This window comes from Lactuca saligna, chromosome 8, assembly GCF_052625555.1.
Source record: "Lactuca saligna cultivar CGN05327 chromosome 8, ASM5262555v1, whole genome shotgun sequence".
Taxonomy (NCBI): domain Eukaryota; kingdom Viridiplantae; phylum Streptophyta; class Magnoliopsida; order Asterales; family Asteraceae; genus Lactuca; species Lactuca saligna.
The window spans coordinates 113,678,979-113,702,138 of NC_136424.1; positions in this window are offsets into that span (position 1 = coordinate 113,678,979).

Here is a 23,160-nt window from a genome sequence, read left to right on the forward strand (position 1 = left end):
CATTTTGAAATTGGGTTGACCGTTGTCATCCTTGGACAATACTCTCTCTCATGACATATCCTATTTATCATAAACAGAAGACGATGAAATATTAGATTCATTAGAAGATTTGGGAGTTTTCACCTTTGGTACGCATCTATATTTGGGTTTAACCCATTTCTTGTTCGATTCGATGGGAGCCTTGTCTCTTGCTTTTGAAATTGAAGCTGGCCATTGAGATGACTTTGATTTTGGCTTAACGGGAGCATCTCTTGGATAGGACTTCTTGGCTGACATTCCCTTCTTGTTCTTGGGAGTTTGATTCTTGGCGTTGTAGGTTTGATTCTTAGCCTTTTGCGCATTCCACTCATCATTGTGCGATTGTGACCTCAAATGACTTCTTTTGAAGAATCTCACACTTTGCGCATTCTGTCAGCCTTGTGCGTAGAAGGGAATGTATGTGAGATTTGGACAATTTCTGGCAATGTGTCCAGGTGTTCCACAGTGAGAACATGTCTTTTTCTTCACTAGGAAGTTGTTTCTTCCTACCCCTGGTGGTGTGACCTTGCCTCTTCTCTTATTGTTCCCACAAGCATAGTTGCAACAGGCACTCTGATTTGCTTGTTTTGCTGACATGTATTTACCAACAACAGGTTGATTAGTAGTAACTGAGTTCGAAGCAACATATTCAGAGTTCAAGGAGATATTGGTTTGTTCAATAGTGTTCTCGTTGTTCTCATCTTCCGCTACTTTACCTGCACAAGAAGTAGAAACATCAGTATTTTACATCTCAGCACCCTCAATTGGCCCTGATTGTTCAGTCTTAACTGAAGTTGGAGCTGGTTCAGGGAGTGCATCAAACTGAGCAGGTGTCTCTTCCTCGTTGGTCTCAAGGGGTGGGTTGTAATTGCCATTGAAGGGAGGTGGTACACTATGATACCCTAACCCCTTAGTTTGATTATCTTTAAATGTTAATTGTTTTTCAATCATCGATGCAACTACCTCACTTGACACATCAAATTTCTTAAAGTTGAATTTCGCATCTTTATATTTTGCTTTTAATGCATCAAGTTTGGCAGTCACATCATCAGAATCTTTCTTAAGATATCTGTAATGAATGCATTTGTCACTGTACTCTGACTGTAATTTCTTAAAGTCGTTAGTCATGGCCTCTAACTGTACTCTGACTGTAAGTTGGTACCCATCATATTTAAGTTCCTCATTTTCTCTTTTTAATAAATCGATGTGCTCATGTAAACTTTTAACAGTTTTAATGCGAGTTTGAGAGCATTAAACTTCATTGACCGGAATGTTTGAGGAACTCATTGTTTTAAAAATATGTCATTTGACTTAAAACTCAAAAGTCAACCTTAAAAGTCAAATTAAAAAAAATCAAATTTAAAAGTCAAACTGAAAAGCTAAATTTGAAAATCTGAAAGTTAAACGAGAAAGTCAAAGTTTAAAGTCAAAGATCAAACTTGAAAGTCAAAGTCAAAATTTTAAGGTCAAAAGACAAAAATAAAAGTCAAAAATCAAAAACTAAATTTTTTTGGTTGAAAATGAAATTTTAAAATAAAAGAAATAGATTTTTTTTGGGCAAAATATGTTAAAAATGCGAAATTGGTTCGAAATGGAACCGTTTTGAATTAAATTTTGAAGGATTGGAACGTGTGTTAAGCTAGATAAATTGGAAGACGTGTTGGTCGAGGAATCAGGGGACCTAGGTTTCGAAACTTGGCAAACCCCAAAACCTTCCCTATTTTTAAAGCAAACAAGCTGCTGCGAAGACTATATCATTTAAATTTTGATGGCTTGTAACGTGTTCCTTGCTAGATCAAGTGGTAAGCCGGTGGTCTTAGTAGGTGAGACACCTGGGTTCGAATCTAAGCACCCCCAAAATCCGCTTCCCCGCATTTTTTAGGTCGTGAATTGCTGGCCGAGAACTCAAGGCTGGCCGTGAACCCTTCTTCCGGGCCGTAAACCAGCTTCAGATATGAAAAAAAAAATGATTTTTGCTACTTTTTGCTCCAAAACTCAATCTAAAACTCGTTTTTAGGAAAAATTCAAAAAACAAACCCCCTTTATTTTGTCAAGATCAATCGAAAAACGTAAAAATCTTTCAAAAATAAGATCAAATACGCTCCAGATATGAAAATTTGATTGATACAATCCAAACTCTGATACCACTTGTAAGTCCCAAATCTGTTTGTGTATCAATCAGATCCGTTTGATGGTGCGGAATCCCAATCAAACGGATGATGTCAGATCAAAATAGAAGAGAAGAAGAAGAAGAATATGAATCTTGTATGATTTGATTTAAATGAAGTTCCTTTACACAAGATTCACACACTAACAAACACTTATGCTCCTTTCTCTCTCTCTTGGTCGTAAACTCATTTGTTCATCAAATACTCCTCACCCACCTAACAGCTATATATATATATATATATATATATATATATATATATATATATATATATATATATATATATATATAGATAGATATATGGGGAACATGGGCTGTAAATGGGTTCAAAGTCGTAAATGGGTTTACTACCGTAAACCTGTTTACGAATGTAAACACAACCGTAAACATACATACATTCGTAAACACCAAGCTGTTCACGGTCATGAGATCCATGAACACATCACCAAGTATAAACCATTATTTTAGACCCAACATCTGCACACACGGTTCATGAGATCCATGAACGCATCACCACGAACTCATAATGACCATATCAAGTCTGGAAGGCGTTCTTCTGCACATCCTCATCCCTGAAACGGATTTGATGATAACCAGATCATGAATCAATCTTGGAGAACCAAGATGCACCCAGAAGTTGGTCGAAAAGATCACCAATTCTCAGGAGGGAATAACGGTTCTTCACCGTTACCTTATTTAACTCCCGGTAGTCGATACACATGTGATGAGACCCTCCTTCATCACAAAAAGAATTGGTGCTCTCCATGGAGAACTTCTGAGTCTAATAAAATCCTTGTCTAACAGCTCCTGCAACTGTGTAGACAACTCTTGCATCTTGGGAGGAGCCAACCGATATGGTTCTTTGGCTATCGGAGTTGCACCTAGGACTAGATCAATCCTGAACTCCACCTGCCTCTCCAGAGGTACCACAGGAAAATTCTCCAGGAACACGTTCGGATAATCCCGCACAACCAGGACATCATCCACATTCATCTTACCCTTATCCCGGGTATCCATGGCATAGGCGACAAAACCCGAGAAACCATGATGAAAATAACGTCTGGCCCTCACTGCAGAACACATAATTAGCCCATGTTTCGGTCTCTCACCATGAATCACCAACTCCCCCCCCCCCACTTTGAGTCAGAACCCAAACTAACTGCTGCTCACAGTCGATCATTACCCCCATTAGGGCTCAACCAATCCATGCCCACGATAACCTTGTTCCCACGTAGAGGAATGGGAAAAAAATCAACAGGATACTGCTCGCTAAATAACTGGAGAGTACATCCTTGTTGAACCCTTGAAGATTGTCCTATCATTAGCAATCTCAACATCAAGATGACCTACCGGCTCCCTCGGAGCTGCAACAAATCTCTTTCTAAGCGCAAACGATACAAAGGATCGGGTAGCCCCTAAGTCAAACAATACCAAAGCAGAGATACCGTTCACAAGGAATGATACTAAAATGAAACACATAAACATAATCAAGAAATTTAATATAAATAAAGAGATAAGGAGAAGATACATACCCGTCACAACATTAGGAGTTGGACGCGCCCCCTCTGTCGTCAGCTGGAAAGCCCTTCTCTTTGCCGCCCCCTGATGTTTGGTTGTTGGTGGCAATATAATCCCTTCCATAATGACTCGTCCAACCGTACTTGAAGCAGCTAGAACCACCACCACTCATGCACGGTCCCTCGTGCGTCCTGCCGTACTTTCCACATCGTCTACGACCTTGACGGCCCTCGATCTAGAATCCAATACCTTGAGTCTTTTTCCTAAACCCCCTAATATCTAAACCTCATCTGGCTTCCTCTTCTTCACCATCTCCAAGTGAGTCTCCGTCTCCATGGCTCGAGCTATCATATCCACCAACGTCTTGCAGCTGGATTGGGTCATAAGTTGTTGAATATCACTCCTCAGCATCTCATGATATTAGGCCTTCTTAATATCTTCATCCACCACATACTATGGAACCAGAAGTGCCCTCTCCCTGAACATCACAATGATCTCAGCCACTATCTCCATAGTATGGCGGAGATCCTGGAACTCTCACGCCAACTGTTGCACCTCAATCACTAGTGCAATCTCAGCTCAGGACCGAGTCGAGAAATGATCCCATGCCATCACATCAACCACATCATCACACATGAATCGCCCTACCTCCTTCTACCAGTCTCGCGCCATGTCCTTTAAAAGGCAAGAAGCTATTTTGACCATGACACCCTCGGGACAACAACTAGTACGAAAAGCGTTAGTAAAATCTGCTAACCAATGCCTGCTTGCAATGGGGTCCTTCACCCCATGATAATCCGGAGCTCCACAAGCTTGAAACTTCCTGAATGTCAAAGATCAAGCTCTTGCTAGTGCCATCATCTCAGAACGAAAAGTGCTCAATCGCTCATCCAAAACCTACATGATACCCTCCTTGACTAAGCCGAAGATCACATGAGTCTGATACAGAATGCATCGAGTAATATTTGATAAGAGAAACTCCCTAGTCTGCTCATCGAGCTACCCAGCTCCAGATCCTGAGCCTGAAACCTCACTGGAAACAGAACTGCCAATAGGTTTGCCTTGCAATACCACCATACTGAAAATAGATCATATAAACCATCAGAACACACACATAAAAATACATAACGAAGGAATCACAACTCTACACGCTCCCTGATTTTATCGCAACTCTCCTTGAATCGAGTACGGATCCTCTGCTTCCAGTAGTATGATCCCTTACTGCCTTCCACATCTATCTATACTTTCCTCAAGAATTGCTTTGACTCAACCAATTCACTCTAAATAAATACAACCTTCCCTCACATATAAGGTTCCCTGCACTATATCTCAACCTAGGCGTTCCTACAAAAAACACTATACCACTCTCCGCCATCAGCTGCAAAAGGAACTTCTACTAACTTCCTTTAACTAGCCCATGAATACAATTACATATCACTAAACCAAGATAATTCTTCGAATGTGAGGTCTCACACTACAAGGGTTGGACTCAAACAAGACCTGTGCAATAGAGTTAAAAACTAACCCTCTAAGATTATTAGTCAACTTGAAGGTATTGACTATGATGAAACGTATGTCCCGGTAGCATGAATGGAAGCTATCTGCATCTTCTTAGCATACGCAGCTCACAAGAAAATCAAAGTTCATCAAATGGATGTTAAAAGTACTTTTCTCAACGGTGAGTTAAAAGAGGAGGTTTATCTTCAGCAACCTCTAGGTTTTGAAAGTCTTGAATTCTTAGATCACTGCTACAAACTTGAAAAAGCAGTCTACGGTCTAAAACAAGCTCCAAGAGAATGGTACAAGACTCTCTCCGAATTTCTTGTCTCGTCCGGATACAAAAGAGGTGTGATTGATCCCAGTCTATTTAGAAAAGCTAATGGTAATCATCTTATGCTTGTACAAATATATGCGGATGATATCATCTTCGGTTCATCTGATCAAAAAATGGTGAATGCATTTGCTAAGCTCATGACAAAAAAGTTCCAAATGAGCATGAATAGAGAGATTAACTTCTTTCTCGGACTTCAAGTGAAACAAGTCCCTCAAGGTATATTCATTCATCAGGAGAAATACACATCTAAACTGTGAAAGAAATATTCAATGGACAACTGTGCTTCGACTAAGGTCCCCATGGCCTTCGGATATAAGATATCTGCTGATCCCTCCGGTGAATTAGTTGATCACATGACTTATAGAGTTATTATTGGCTCATTGATGTTCCTCACCGCAAGCCGACCAGATATTGTCTTGGCAATAGGTGTATGCGCAAGGTACTAGTCTGACCCGAAAATGTCACATATGACCGCAGGCAAGCAGATTCTATGATACTTAAAGGTGTTGGGTTATTTATACATACAATCCTATGTGTGTATGCAATCCTAGAATTGGATCTATGTTTTCACTATTAGATACACAACATTATGAACACATAAAGAAACCCTAATTCTAGCATATAAGTAATCATATTAACATAAGAATAGGTTTATAATATTACCTTGATTGTTATGTAGCAATAACAATCCCAAATCTCCTTGTATTGACTTTGGAAGGCTTAGAGTCACAAGTGTCACTCCTCTAATGGCTTACAAACACCAAGAGCAAATGGAGAAGGTATAAAGAGAGAGGAGAGAGGTTAGAATTCGTCCTTAGATGCTCTAGGGATCAAGTGCAAGAATTCTAAGGCCTTAGGGGTCTTTATATAGGGTTAGGATTAGGGTTTTAGTCCTTATCCTTATCTAGTTGCTTGTCCACCAAGCAACCATAAGATAAGTCTTAGAAACCCTTATCCTAGTCGAATTCTAAGGCATTATCACCTTAAATTCGTTCACCATATATTTAAGATAATCCTTACCTTATTTTGTAACTATCACATAATTACAATTCAGCCCCTCTAGTTTAATTAATTACACTTGATCACAAAATTAATTCTTAATTAATTATTGACCAATAATAATTAAACAAACATAATTTCTCCTTTAATATATTATTATTATAACATATTAATAAATCATAATAACCTCTCTCTCTCTTTATTTATTTCTCCAATCAAGTTGCTTTGGTGAAGGCAACCCAAAAGGACCATGCACCATCGGGTCAAGTACATACCAAAATAGTTATGGACTTAGACACTAATCCAACAGTCTCCCACTTGGATAAGTCTAATAACTATTCAGCGTATGACTTCAGATCCTGATCTGCAATCGTAGCTTTCCAAAGCCGCTGTCAACTCTGATCATATCAGATACGCGTGTCCTTAGATAAGGGATCATATATTCCTCCATTCTAGATATCATATGAGATATGATTTCTAATCATTCTCTTTGTACTACTTCCCGATTTCTGATTTATGACGACAGACTAATTGAACAAATCAAATTAGCCCTAGCCCGACCGAGCATTTACGTATGTCATCACTAAACCATCGATGGGCCCAAAGATATCTCTTTTATCCTACTTTGGATAAAAGGAACGGATAAACTTTGATACAATGCTCGCTTGCACTCACTCACCGAATTACACACAACAATATGTTTTATAACACCAAGTTACTAGTGCGTTTACATATTATCAATGTGCAACCGATTCGCAAGATACAACTCACACATCTCGGTTTCAAGAATATAAGATGTTATCGTCTCACAAATCACTCGTGATACAATTCATGGAGCGATCCAAGTGAGCGTGGGTTTAATCCAATGCTCAAATCATATTCGTAAGCACTCATGAACGTTGCAACAAACATTTGCTTATGTCTAATACTTTTCTAGACAATCCACACACCAATTCATGACAGTCTTCATTCATATCTACTTCCAACATATGAACGATTGTGGCCCGTTCGAATAATTCGATTATTCTTAATAAACTCAATTATTCTGGAAGTCAAAACATGCAAAGTGAAACACAAGAATAATACTAATCCCATATGGCCTCAAACTTTTGAGTATAAATAAAACTCCTTTTATTTATCACCATACCGATTACTCATTATTTGTTGTTTCGGGTAATCAACTTCTTACTTGAATTATTACACTTGTCCCATGCTCCTAGCATGCACACATGTTTACCTATGGTTCTTACTTTTGTGAAATAGACAAATTGAGCACATTTCCAATCATTCTCATTTCACAACTCCAAATCCTTTTTCATAAGTGTAAGAATATCAAATTCTTTCTACTTACAGAATATGCTAGATTCTAACATTCTATGCAACAATCCTTTCGTAATGTCATTGCACCAAAGTCACAAAGACTATTGCCAATGATATTACAAAGTTCTCTAACGGAGATTGTTACAAGACAATTCCTTAGATATGATGTCTCTCACTCAAAGTACATTCCTTTGAACATCCTTTTGCATAAAAGTTTTTAATCTAGTCATAGATTTTCAATATTTACTTCCCAATGTGGACACGCTTCCATATTTTCCTCATGACAACTTATTCTTAATAGAATCTTTTCTATTCATAATAAGGTCGATATGGTCCATCCAATATGGAAACATTTCCACATTTTCCATATGACAACTCATTCTTAATAGAATCTTTTCTATTCATCATAATGTCAATATGGTCCATTAATACCATTCTTCCAACTACTCACAAGCAACCAATCCTTGTCGAACTTTGGATTGTCCTTTGTTAGTTGTTTAATTATTTTAGTCAAAACCAATTCTAGTCCCTTTTTCCTCTAAATGCGCTAGACATTTTGAAAATTTTAGAATGGTCAAATATTAAAGCATTTGCAATCGATCCTATACCCGAAGCGTATGAGACACGACGCATAATGTTTTATTTTCTATGTTCTCAAAATTCGAATTATGAAGAGGAATGTCGTAATCATAATCGAAATTTTAAGAACACACTATGTACCTTTGACTAAATTTATTAACATTTCTCAACCTAATCCTTTAGATTTGAAATGAAGCATAATATTCTCTCCTTTAATTATAGCAAAACAACTTTACAACCCTTACGACTTTGCAAGGTATAACTCTTCTTTTCTATAATTAATATTGCCAACTTGCAATACTTTCCATAATAATCATACAATCATAACTTTTATGCTCCCACTATCATGATGATTACTATAAAACATAACACTTATGCTCCCACTAGCTTCGACATGTATGCAAAACATCTTAACTTCCAGAAAAACAATACCTATTGAATTTCTTAAGTTCATGTTTCTAATACTTAATGCTTTGATAATCTTTTATCAAGGCTTCTTGAACTTATACACCTTTGCCTTAGAGAGTTCATATGTGTCTAAACATTTAAGACTAATTGCCAAACCTCACAATTCAAATCATGGAAAGGGATATCGTAACCATAATTGAATTTGAGAATGAAATTTTACAATCACTATCTTCTTAAAATCTTTCTTAGTGAAAGCATTTCCTCACAATCATTTTCATGAAGTAGGAAATCTTATGACACTTAGATTTAAAGCTGTGTATTTGTTCCTATCCATGTGAATTTGTTAAAACCAAAGTTTATGACAAATTCAAACTCATATGGACCGAACTTTCTTAATCTTGATTTCTTGCCTTATGGTAGCACAGCTACCCACCATGTCTTCTAAGTAGTTAAGCAGCTCACCCTTTCCTATCAATGTACCTTTCATTGATTAAGGTGCTTTGCCTTTTATGCGTTCTAAATGAGAACTCATAGGACTCACATGCATAATTAACTCAATTGGAACAACACAGAAACAAATTAATGTCAACACAATAGGTTGTAAACCTCAACTCGTGTGCTAGTGATGATCGTTAAGGTTTATTTGATTTGTTCTTGAAACTTTTCAAGTCCATTAAAACTCCCACTGACTCCTTGATATATATAGGATTCTTTTGTTAATAACCATTTCTTGACAAACAAATATCCAAGAGTTAGTGTAGTTTTTTATCAAAACACTTCATAAATTGGCTCTAGTTGGTCTTTGTCTTATTCAAGACATCACAACTTTTCACATTTGATGAATGTTATAAACCTTTAATACTTTTCACTCATTATCACAATCTTAACTTTAAGACTTGTTATTGGGACGAAGTATAATTGACTTCTTGATTTAACCATTTCTTCAATCCTTGATTCCTCTTCTCAAACATACAATTGTACTAAGACTCACTTAGAGGATCAATTGAGATATGGTTCTTAATCATTAAGACCTATCATAAAGCATAAAAGCTACTCTCCCTTCTTCTTAGAATGGAGAAACTCTTATCTTTCTGCATACTTGATTCTTCTTATTCGTTTTGCTATTGATTTAAACCTTTTTAATTAATTCCGAATTACACTTAATCTCATAAGTATAATCACATTTACTAAACTTTTAGTAAATCATGACGAATATCTTGTTACTATTATGGTGGACTTTTACCAACACACAACTTTGTGTACTCGATCTCCTAGTCCTTCACTTGACACTTTGTCAACGAATTAGTCTAATTTCCAAATATGAAATTTATCATTCATCATGCAACCAAGTTGCGTGATTCCAAATTTCTGTCCAACTGAAACTTTGGGCGATGAGAAACTCTCCCTATTTGGTAAATTCTTGACATTTCCATAAATAACATAACTAAGAATCATATCCATTCGTTGTAGAAATATGCAAACATCAATTTTCATAACGATTTCATTGCAAGGAAATAAACAAATAAATAAATAAGTCAAACAAAATTTATTTTATTTATAAAAGCAGCGGAAATATTTGTCCTTACAATGCAAAATCCATTGAAAACTATGTAAAAAGAAAATTTCTAACAACTCTATCATAACTATCTAAGCTCAAAATCTAATCTTCAAGTCCATGCGATCGAGGTCCATCTCTTGGTGATTAGATTCGTCTTGCTCTCTCAACAAGCTTCCTTTCTTTTCACTGATCCTGCAAAACATTCAAATGCAATCTTATCACATCATGTATTAAGAATCAATGAATAGGAACTTAATGGAGTTATATAGTGGATTTTACCTAAAGTACAATCATACTTTTGACTCTCCCATCTCTTAGATCTCTTAGGTAATTAGGGCAACTTCGTCTCCAATGCCCCTTCTCTTGGCAATAAAAGCAAATTGACTCTTTTGGAACAACACATGGAACTACTTCAGACATCGCTTTTCTCTTATGATCAACCTTTCGATCATTGCATGTCTTTCATTGCCATTGTCTATATCCATAGAGGTCTTGTAGGCAGATTCACCAATCAACTTTGCTTTTCTATTGCGCCAAACCATTGCTGATTCAACAGCAATAAGCATGTAGGTGAGATCTATAAGTGTCACATCGTAGTTCAACATATAGTACTCTTTTACGAACTCACTATACGAGTTGGGAAATGACTGAAGAACCCAATCAACAACCATTTCCTCACTGACAACGGATCCTATCATTCTTAACCTATCAATGTGTGACTTCATCCCTAGGACGTGTGCACACATCGACTTTCCTTCTTTATGTTTACTTGCCAAAAGGGTTTGAGTGATATTGAACCTTTCAATTTTACAATCTTGTGGGTTAGGGAGAATAATTGGAGGAGGAGGAAGTGAAACATGATTTCTTGTTCCTCGATCGAATCGTGGAATATCATCTTCATGTGGAATACTTGTTCCACGGGATTCGGGAAGACCATAGTTGTCGAACTTTGACATCTATAAAACGGGAGAAAACGAAATTCAAGTTAGTTGATTGATTGAGTCCTTGGTAAATCACCCAAATGAAATTCCAAGGCTAGGACCCAACACAATACGCTCCAACCTAGAAAAGGGATGTCGTAATCTAGTTGCAGAATATTTGAAGGTAAGTGAATGACGATTCACTAATTTCCACCGAAAAACGAAAAATTAATTTAAGTTTTAAATCTATGAAAACTCCTAGATCCTTTGAGATCCATTGAACATTTCAATGGCATGTTTAAATCTCGATATGCCCCTCTAGTTTGTGACTGGGATGCCGAGGATCACAAAGCGGGTGTGAATAACCATGCAAACTACATGGTGCCCTCACATGTTACAGTCACCTATTCGATGTGCCGGTAAACCACACACGCTCCATCGAACTATGACAAACATTGAGTCACCCTTTGCTACCTTTTCTTAGAACCATTTAGTGTGCCGGTAAACCACACACGCTCCACTAACGTCTTCGCAAGGGCACAAAGTGTAATTTTATGGAATTGCATCAATTCACTTTGCCTAAGTAACTAAGATTGGGAATTTGAAGAACATTTAGTTACTTTTATACTTCATTATACTTATAATGGAAGGTTTCGTCCTATCCTACCCGTTCGGCTAACGACCCTCCACTAGTCAAGAGTGCGGTGGGTAAGAGTGGATACCCATTCAATCGCCATTTTATAGACAATTTCCTTAAACACCCCTTATAGACCAGCTTCGTGAATGAGGCCTACTAACGGTAAGACTGACTTTTAGTTATACATATATATATATATATATATATATATATATATATATATATATATATATATATATATATATAATGTTAGACTTTTAATGTTATACATAGTATAAGGGTGTATTTTATGCTTTTAAAATACTAGGTGGTTTAATTTTACAAATTACACTTTTAATTTAATTAAATGTAAACCATAACATTATGGATTTATTAACTCTCTCTTAATTATACATTTAATCAATTTTAATAAAACCATAAGGGTAAAATTTGAACTTTTCAAAACTAGGATTTTAGAATTTAACATTTTAAAATTAAACTTTTAATCTAAATTTAAATTCCAAAACTTGAGGGTAAGTTTTTGAAACTTTTCAAAACAATTAGGTTTCAATCTCACTTTAAAATTTTCGAAATTTTATACCATTTAAATTAAAATTTCAAATATTAAAACTCTTGATTTAATAATTATCTTAAACTATTAATTTAAATTATTAAATCATAAGGGATTATCTAAATCATAAAGGATAATTACCAATTAAACAATTAAGATATCCTAATCCCTTAAATATCTCTATAGATTTCGAAAATCATGGGATAGGATAATTCATAATCTTTGATTACCATGTATAACCATTAAAGGATAATTACAAGATATGGGATAATCCAAATCCCTAAAAATTAGGATCTTATCTTGGGGAGGAGGCTAATCTCGAAAATCAAGGGTTGGATAACCCTAGAATTCGAAAAATTTGGTGGCTAAGGAAAGGGTTTAGGAAACCCTAACCAATTTCGAAAATCAGGGTTCAAGAACCCTAATTTCGAAAATTCAAGCTTCCTAGGGTTTATTGGCCATAAACCCTAATTTTTCAAGTTCATACATTTGTATCATGCTAATTGAAAACAAGTTAACCAAAGGCTCTGATACCACTGTTGGGTTATTTATACATACAATCCTATGTGTGTATGCAATCCTAGAATTGGATCTATGTTTTCACTATTAGATACACAACATTATGAACACATAAAGAAACCCTAATTCTAGCATACAAGTAATCATATTAACATAAGAATAGGTTTATAATATTACCTTGATTGTTATGTAGCAATAACAATCCCATATCTCCTTGTATTGACTTTGGAAGGCTTAGAGTCACAAGTGTCACTCCTCTAATGGCTTACAAACACCAAGAGCAAATGGAGAAGGTATAAAGAGAGAGGAGAGAGGTTAGAATTCGTCCTTAGATGCTCTAGGAATCAAGTGCAAGAATTCTAAGGCCTTAGGGGTCTTTATATAGGGTTAGGATTAGGGTTTTAGTCCTTATCCTTATCTAGTTGCTTGTCCACCAAGCAACCATAAGATAAGTCTTAGAAACCCTTATCCTAGTCGAATTCTAAGGCATTATCACCTTAAATTCGTTCACCATATATTTAAGATAATCCTTACCTTATTTTGTAACTATCACATAATTACAATTCAGCCCCTCTAGTTTAATTAATTACACTTGATCACAAAATTAATTCTTAATTAATTATTGACCAATAATAATTAAACAAACATAATTTCTCCTTTGATATATTATTCTTATAACATATTAATAAGTCATAATAACCTCTCTCTCTCTTTATTTATTTCTCCAATCAAGTTGCTTTGGTGAAGGCAACCCAAAAGGACCATGCACCATCGGGTCAAGTACATACCAAAATAGTTATGGACTTAGACACTAATCTAACAAAAGGGTAGCAAGACTCTTGGCCTATGGTACCCCACAGGGAACAACTTCAGTCTACAAGAATTCACTAATGTGGATCATGTCGGATGCAAACTAGATCGTAAAAGCACCTCCGGTGGATGTCAATTTCTGGGTGGAAGAATCATCAGCTAGTCATCAAGAAAACAAAATTGTGTATGTTTGTCTACCGCGGAAGCTAAATATGTGGCCTCAGCCAGTTGTTGTTCATAAGTCTTATGGATAAAAACAACTATTGGACTACGGATACAAAATGCTGCGGATATGAATCTATTGTGACTCTGAAAGTGCTATAGCGATTTCCCACAATCCAATTTAGCATTCAAAGACCAAGCATATTGAACTACGGTATAACTTCATCAAAGACCACATCCTGAAAGGTAACATTGAACTAATTTTTGTCCATACTCATGAAGAGATTGCTGATGTATTTACAAAGGCACTTGACTCTACAAAAGTCAACAGTTTCTTACAAATGCTAGGAATGATGAATCCAAACCTACAATTCATTTCGAATTGATAGGTACCGCAGACCATCCTTGGTCTCTGTTACGGTCCTAATCGAAGTTATCTATGATAGATGGTTTTGTTATATCCTGTGTAATGCAACCATATATCATATTTATCCTTCAATGGTCCTTATTGTTTGTTATTACTAATCTTGGTTCAATTGTTCTACCACAGTTATCCATCCAATGACAAATGATCCATCCGCAATGAAGTTTCAATCCGCAGTCACTTTGATTTTTTTAAAGAAAAACTATTTCATTAATTTTTTGAAGCATGGTGTGCTATTTAATGATCCTTCATTAAATAAGAAAAACATTAAAAAACCATTCTTTGTGTAACTGTCCCATTCGTTTTGAATAAACCTTATGTCAGACCTATTTTAGGTATGATGACAAAAAGAACGATTTCCCAAAATCATATCCCTTTTAACCTGGTAAATCCCTTTTAACCTGTCACTTCCACTAAACTTGTCCCTTCCTATTACCCCAAAACGGCCAATTCGTTACAACTTCCCTTTTACACGATGGATTAATCCCACCCTCACCACACGTTCTTCAGACGTGGTGTTGAAATCTGAAACTTCATTAAATGCCTCCCTTTTTAGTAAATCTCAAAAAAAAAAAAAATCCAACCAATTTTTTAATCTGTGGCTGATATTTTCTCTTCTAATCTAAGATAACACCCAAATGTTTTTACCTAATTTCACTTAGGGTAAAATCTTTTACCGCTCCAAATTAGCCACTATAAAACCCCCTTCTTCTTCCCAAAGAAAGGTTTACACTTTCTAAACTTTGAACTTTTTCTTGCCCTCAGTTCTCTTGCAAACCTTCTTCAACTTCAAAAATGGTGAAATCAGGCATCTCCAAGAAACACTCCAAGGAATCTGGATCAACAAAACCTACTGGTTCAGACTCTGCATAAAGGCACCAAATGCTAACAATTGCTTCAACCAATTTTAGGGTTGTGTTCAAAGAGCATTCCTCTTACAATGCTCCGATCAAGTTGATAATCAAGTTTCTGTCCAATCACCCAATGTTTGGTCCCTTCGATTCATTCACATATGTGGTTCCTCTCTCAACCCTTTTCAAATGTGCCTTCTGCATCTGAACTTGGTAAACGATTCTTTGGTCATTCTGACTAAGGAAAAGTTCCTCACTGCCATCAACCTGCTAGTTCATCCTTCAATCAAGGTTTCAATCCAAGTATGATGGACATCCTTTCTGCACTCTATCAAATGGGTTACCAAAAGAGGATCAAAGGCATACACGAATTCAAGAAAAAATCAGTTGCTTGCGGTATGGCAATTTGTTGGCCACTTCGTGATCCGCAGCCTGTTCGGCAGAACCGGAGGCACGAATAATACGGGTCTCAAGCTCCTAGAGTTGGTGTGGAGTATTTTTACTGGCCACGATGTCAACTACAGTCAGATCCTATGGGATGACTTCTTCTAGTACATTCCCAAAGAAAGTCCATTAAAGAACCCTACCAAACTCACTTTTGCTAGGTTCTGGTCTCTATGCATCTCAGATCTTCATGCGGATGCAGGACTTAGCATAGGCAACGACATCAGTCTCTTCATCACTAAAGATCTCAAAAGGTAAAATCCCTCTACTGATCGATCTGCTTTTTGTAACATCCCAAGTCAAAATCAAGAGTTCATGGGGTAAAGTGTAAGTTTGGAAAAGAGGAACTCGACGAGTGGGAGCTACAACTCGTCGAGTCTAAGCGTGTGTCGGGCACATGTTAAGTGACCGGACTCGCCGAGTCGAAGGCTGGACTCGATGAGTCCGTGCTGGAATGAGAAACCCTAATTCCTAAGGTTTGCACCCTATTTAAAGAATAATATGCCTTCATTTCAGCCTCTATCTTCCCTGAGTGTTCCAGAGAAACCCTAAATCGTGAGAGACTCCATTGTTGAGAAGATTGAAACTTGGAAGAAGAAATTGGTGAAGAGAAGTTGGAGGAATTTGAGGCTAGCATCAAGAGAGCTTGTGCATCTGCAATCTACATCAGTTTAGACTCATCTCTAAGGTAAGAGGACCTTACCTTCATCTATTTCCTTGTTATTTCATCCATGGTGTGTGATTTGGGGTTCTTTAGCATGGTTGGGATCTATTTCGGGTATAGAGACTAGATCTGAGGTTGCAACTTCAGATCTAGATTGGTTTGGAGCCATGAGACCAGAAAGTGTTAGCTTTGGGGCATGATTGACAGTGTCCTTGCCTTAAACCTTCATTTTTAGCTTGTTGGAGCTTGTTGAGCCTTGCATGCACGTAAAGTTGGAAACTTTACGTGTGAATCTGTCCCTAGGAGTCCAGATTTATGTATTGGAAGCAATGGAATGGCCTGTGATCGTCTGAATGAAGATGTCACGAATGGACTCGGAGAGTCTGGGACATGACTCGGTGAATCGGGCTAAGGATCAGACTTTGAGTCGCGTAGTAACATGGCGAGTCGCATGGGTGACTCGACAAGGAGTATGATGATGAGCTTGGACTCAGCGAGTTGGAAGAACAACTCAGCGAGTCTGTTGAAGATTGACTTGGACTCGATAAGTCTGTTCTTGGACTCGGCGAGTCTGGTCGTGAAGTCCTAACCTTTTCTGGTTGAGTTGTGAATCAGTGAGTCGAGGGACGACTCGGTGAGTTGAGCAGGAAGGGACTCAGAGCTTGTTGGACTCGACGGGTCCTGGGCCGACTCGGCGAGTTGAGTCGTGTTATGGGAATCTCTGAGTAAAGGAGCTCGACGAGTCGACGGGTTGACTCGGCGAGTAGGGTCAACCAGGAAGGTTGACTTTGACTTGGACCAAGGGTTGACCAGTTTGACTTCCAAGGGTATTTTGGTAATTATTGGTGTTTATTGGTATTGGTTAATTGGTAATGATTAGTGTTGGAGTTCGTGCTGGTGGTCGGAGCAGCGTGGTCTTATTTCTTCAAGTTGGCAGTTGCAGGTGAGTTATCCTCACTATATCAGCTGGGTCTAAGGCACCAAGGCCGACCCTTTATTGGATAGGAATCTGGGTAGTTGTTTGTTATGTTATTGCTTTGCTATGTCTGCATCCTGGTAGTTAGGATGGTATATGTTAGAGACTTGGTTAAGGTTGGTATCCTAGTATATAGGATGACGCTATGTTAGTGACCGGTTTGGTCGGTATCCTGGTTAGGATGTTGCTATGTTATGTGATCTGCTAGATCGGTTGATTAGTTGTGAATTGCTATATGATTATATGTTTATGTGCACATGGTTCTTGAACAAGAGTTGGGTTGAGGCGGGTCCTGCGTTGTGCTGTAGGCCAAAATACCCAGGGCGGACCGGTTGACCGAAGGCCTGGCGAGCGGTCCGAATAGGCTGAAGGCCCCAAGAGGGCGGACCAGACGTGCCAAGGCTCGGAGAGTGGACCAGACAGACTGAACTCCCCATGCGGGCGGACCAGTCATACTGTAGACTCAGAGAGTGGACCAGGTGGACTGAAGGCCAAGTGCGGGCGGACCAGTCATACTGTAGACTCGGAGAGAGAGTGGACCGGGTGGACCAGAGGCCCGGTGCAGGCGGACCAGTCACACTGTAGACTTGATATGCATTGCTGTTATGTTTATGATATGATATGATATGTTATATGTATGATTTTGTGGTTGGTATTTTGGGGGTCACTCACTAAGCTTTCGGGCTTACAGTTTCAGTGTATTGTTTCAGGTACTTCAGGAGATCGTGGCTAGGCGAAGGCGTGATCGTACCGCTCCTCAGTTTTATGTTGATGTTTCTGGGATACTATGATAATAAATGAACTGAAAACCTTTTTGTAATAACTTAAATGAATATGGGTTGTTTTTGAAAAGCTTAAATTGGTTGTGAATTAACACGGTGTTACAAGTTGGTATCAGAGCCTTGGTTTGAGTGAATTGGAGGAACATTCTTGTGAGTCCAGTCTCAAATCAAGGAGAGTTTTCAAAGTGAAATTGAAATGGTTTTCAAGAAATAAGTAGAGGACGATGCGGAGGTACGATCAGCCAGAGCCAGTAAGTAGACCCCAAAATACCATACAAGTTATTTGATTATGTGATATGTTAGAACATCATGCTAGTACTAGTTGGCGGAGATGTTTGGGTCGATCAAGACGGCCATGGTTGAGTACTATGATGAGCGCTATGCAACTCTTGCAGAGGCGGATGTCGCGGCAGCTACAACGGCTATATCAGCGGCAGGGGGAGGAACCGGTCGAGGTTTTCAGTATCGGGACTTCGATAATATGAAGCCCCCTACTTTCGATGAAGTTCAGGATCCGATCGTTGCTATGAGATGGTTGTCAGATGTGGAAGGCTGTTTCTTCACGTGTTCATGCCCTGCTGATCAGAGGGTAAGCTGTGCTCTGAACCTTTTGAGGCTCGGGACAAAGGATTGGTGGAGGTTGACTACGGGATCTTATTCGGATGTGCAGCGGGCCGCGATTTTTTGGGATCAGTTTTGGGAGATGTTGAGTACTCGTTATTTTCTGCAAGTTGAGAGAGAGGTTGGATCAGTAGTTCCTAGAGTTGAAGCAGTATTCAGAGTCGGTGACGGAGATCACCAGGATGTTCACTAAGAGGGCGATGTTTTGCCTGGAGTTTGCTTCGGAGCAGGCTCAGTTGTCCCGATATTTGAGTATGCTCAAGAGGGATATCAGGAAGTTTATGTCTATACAGAGGTGCGAGACCTTGCTGGAGTTACAGGAGGCTGCTCGGCGGCGTGAGTTGGAGATTGAGGTACAGCTGCGAGAGCAGAGGCAAGCCCCGGTGCAGTCGCAGCTGGCGCCGAAACGATCCAAGATCGTTGATTCCAGGTTGGGAGGTTAGGGAAGCCACACTTGTGAGAAGTGTGGGAAGGGTCCTACCGGAGTTTGTAGGACCGGTGCCGCATGCCGCAAGTGTGGGAAAGAGGGGCATTATGCGAGGGATTGCCGTCAGTCGCCATGGTTCAGGATTTGAGGATTTGTTCTCATTGCCATCAGATTGGTCACTTGAGGTCCAACTATCCATAGCTTGTTTCCAAATTGGTGCAGGTTCCAGCACCGTCTGCTGTGAGGATTACTGGTGAGGGTCAGGGTGGGGCGGAGCCTCCGAGGGCTCAGGAGCGTGCTTTTCAGCTCACAACAGAGGAGGTCAGGGCAGAGCCGAGTCTAGTTGTGGGTATGTTTGCGTTTCATTGTTGCCTGGTTATCTTGGTATTTATGTGGTGTTGTATTTTATTCGTCGTTCTACGTGTTTCATGGTTGGGTTGGGAGTGTTAGTATCTAGGAGTTGCAGAAGGTTAGCATCCAAGGGATTGATGGTCAGAATTTGGTTGTATGGTCTTGTCGTCGGGTATAGCAATTGTGATTTGAGAAGTGTTCAGTGGAGAGTCAAACTCCCTTAGAGTTCGTAATGTGCGATGCCGGGAAGTGATTTTGTGGAGGTTTCTCATTTCATAGGAAATCAGTTCATGGATAAGAGGAGTATGTTGAGTAGGGATGATTGATTATGCCGGTTGAGTCACCGGTGGTTGGTATTCAGTGTTCTAAGTGGGGAGAATTGGAAAATTCTCAGGAGGATCGACAAGCATTAGAGGTTGATTAGCTGTTTGGGATGCAACAGTGTTTCAGTCAGCCAAGAGTGTGGGCTGGTAAGAGTAAGTGACAAACAAATGGGGCGGGCTATAGACCAAGGTTTTCGGAAAAGGTGATTAGTTGTTGTGAGGTCTAGGATTAGGTCGGGATCAGAGTAGATGCAATGGAGTTAGAGTTTGGAAACCCTAGAGGGCTAGAACAGTATGTACGGGAGAGATTCCCAGGAAGGATAGTTTGGGATGATGTATGATAGTCTGAGGGGTCCGGGGAGACTAAAGGCCAGTGGGCGTACCAGTCAGGCCGAAGGCTCGGAGAACGGTCCAGACAGGTTGAAGGCCCTGGAAGGCGGTCCGGACATGCTGAAGGTTCTAAGAGTGGTCCAGATTGGCTAAAGCCTTGATAAGGCAGTCCAGTCATGCTGAAGACTCTGTATGTGTTGATAGATCTATGTGAGGAGATGGATTGAGTATGTTGCGATGCAATAGCAAACAGTAGGTCTGGACCCGGTTATTGAACATGCTAGTAGAAGGTGGTGCATGGACCCGAGAGTCATTGCGAGCAGATTCAGAGTGTGTGTGATGCATGGAATAGTGGTTACGAGATGTTCAAGTAGACTTCCTTGGATAAGGAGAGGGAAAGGTATGTAACTCCAGGAGGGAGTATTGGTTCACGAAAGTGAAAGCAGAAGTGAGAATGGATGATTGAGAGTATTTCAATTATGGTTGTCGAGCACTTTGATTGTGTCAGTGGTATGGAAGCACATCCGGATTGGGTGTTTGCTAAGGTTGTGGAAGAATTTACGGTAGTGTAGAACCAGAGGAGTTCGGAAAGGATGAAAGGATGGAGCCTTGGATTTTCTGTATGGTTGTGATTAGGAGGTTATGTATGTAGCGTTAATTCATACTGTGGATGTCTGGAGGTATCGTCAGTGTGTCGGGTTTCTCCAGCCCGAGGATGTTAGAGCAGGTTCAACATGCGTATGTGATTGCAGGGGAGAGCTCATGGGAGTTGCTCAGGAGCTGAAGGATGTGCCATCGTGTCAGCTCGGAAAGAAATGAGTTGGATCTGGAAAGGAAGCGGGGTAAGTCCCAGAAGTGAATTCGATATAGGATATGCCAGTCGAGGAAAGGGGTAGCAGCTTGGTACCAGGTCTGGACCCGGTGGTTCAGGGTGATATCTAGCTTTGTAAGAGTCAAGTGATTGTTGTGATTTGGAGTGATGGAAGTATCATCGGGTGATCATTGGTTAATAAGGGTTTTTATCAGAGAAAGAAGCTGGTGGCTAGGTTGAATCAGTTATCGTAGCTTTGTGAGGGAAGAGTTGGACATTATAGAGGTTTGATAGCAGTATTCGGAGGAACCTGGGTCGATTGATACTAGGAGGTGCATTGTGGGAGTATTATCTGGAATTGTGTGCTGCAGGAGGCTTCGAGGAAGAAGCCTAATTTAAGTGGGGGGGGGGGGGGGATTGTAACATCCCAAGTCAGAATCAAGAGTTCACGAGGTAAAGTGTAAGTTTGTAAAAGAGGAACTCAGCGAGTGGGAGCTGCAACTCGTCGAGTCTAAGCGTGTGTCGGGCACATGTTAAGTGACCGGACTTGCTAAGTCGGAGGCTGGACTCGACGAGTCCATGCTGTAATGAGAAACCCTAATTCCTAGGGTTTTCACCCTATTTAAATAATAATATGCCTTCATTTCAACCTCTATCTTCCCTTAGTGTTCCAAAGAAACCCTAAATCATGAGAGACTCCATTGTTGAGAAGATTGAAGCTTGGAAAAAGAAATTAGTGAAGAGAAGTTGGAGGAATTTGAGGATAGTATCAAGAGAGCTTATGGATCTGCAGTCTACATCAGTTTAAAGTCATCTCTAAGGTAAGAGGACCTTACCTTAAGCTATTTCCTTGTTGTTTCGTACATGGTGTGTGATTTGGGGTTCTTTAGCATGGTTGGGATCTATTTCGGGTATAGAGACTAGATCTGAGGTTAGAACTTCAGATCTAGATTGGTTTGGAGCCATGAGAGCAGAAAGTGACAGCTTTGGGGCGTGATGAGAGTGTCCTTGCCTTAAACCTTCATTTTTAGCTTGTTGGAGCTTGTTGAGCCTTGCATGCACGTAAAGTTGGAAACTTTACGTGTGACTCTGGCCCTAGGACTCCAGATCTATGTATTGGAAGCAATGGAATGGCCTATGATCGTCTGAATGAAGATGTCACGAATGGACTCGGCGAGTCGGGATAAGGATCAGACTTTGAGTCACGTAGTAACTTGGCGAGTCGCATGGGTGACTCGGTGAGGAGTATGATGATGAGCTTGGACTCGGCGAGTTGGAAGAACAACTCGGCGAGTCTGTTGAAGATTGCCTCGGACTCGGCGAGTCTGTTCTTGGACTCGGTGAGTTTGGTCGTGAAGTCCTAACCTTTTCTGTTTCAGTTGTGAATCGGTGAGTCGAGGGATGACTCGGTGAGTTGAGCAGGAAGGGACTCATAGCTTGTTGGACTCGACGAGTCTTGGGGCGACTCAACGAGTTGAGTCGCATTATAGGAATCTCTGAGTAAAGGAACTCGACGAGTCGACGGGTTGACTCGGCGAGTAGGGTCAACCAGGAAGGTTGACTTTGACTAGGGACTTTGACTTGGACCAAGGGTTGACCAGTTTGACTTCTAAAGGTATTTTGGTAATTATTATTGTTTATTGGTATTGTTTAATTGGTAATGATCAGTGGTGGAGTTCGTGCTATTGGTTGGAGCAGCGTGGTCTTATTTCTTCAAGTTGGCTGTTGCAGGTGAGTTATCCTCACTATATCGACAGGGTCTAAGGCACCAAGGCTAGCCCTTTATCGGATGGGAATCCGGGTAGTTGTTTGTTATGTTATTGCTTTGCTATGTCTGCATCCTGGTAGTTAGGATGGTTTATGTTAGAGACGTGGTTAAGGTTAGTATCTTGGTATATTGGATGACGCTATGTTAGTGACCGGTTAGGTCAGTATCCTGGTTAGGATGTTGCTATGTTATGTGATCTGCTAGATCGGTTGACTAGTTGTGAATTGCTATATGATTATATGTTTATGTGCACATGGTTTTTGAACTGGGGTTGGGTTGAGGCGGGTCCTGTTTTGTGCTGTAGGCCAACATACCTAGGGCGGATCGATTGACCAAAGGCCCAACGAGCGGTCCGGATAGGCTGAAGGCCCCAAGAGGGCGGGCCAGAT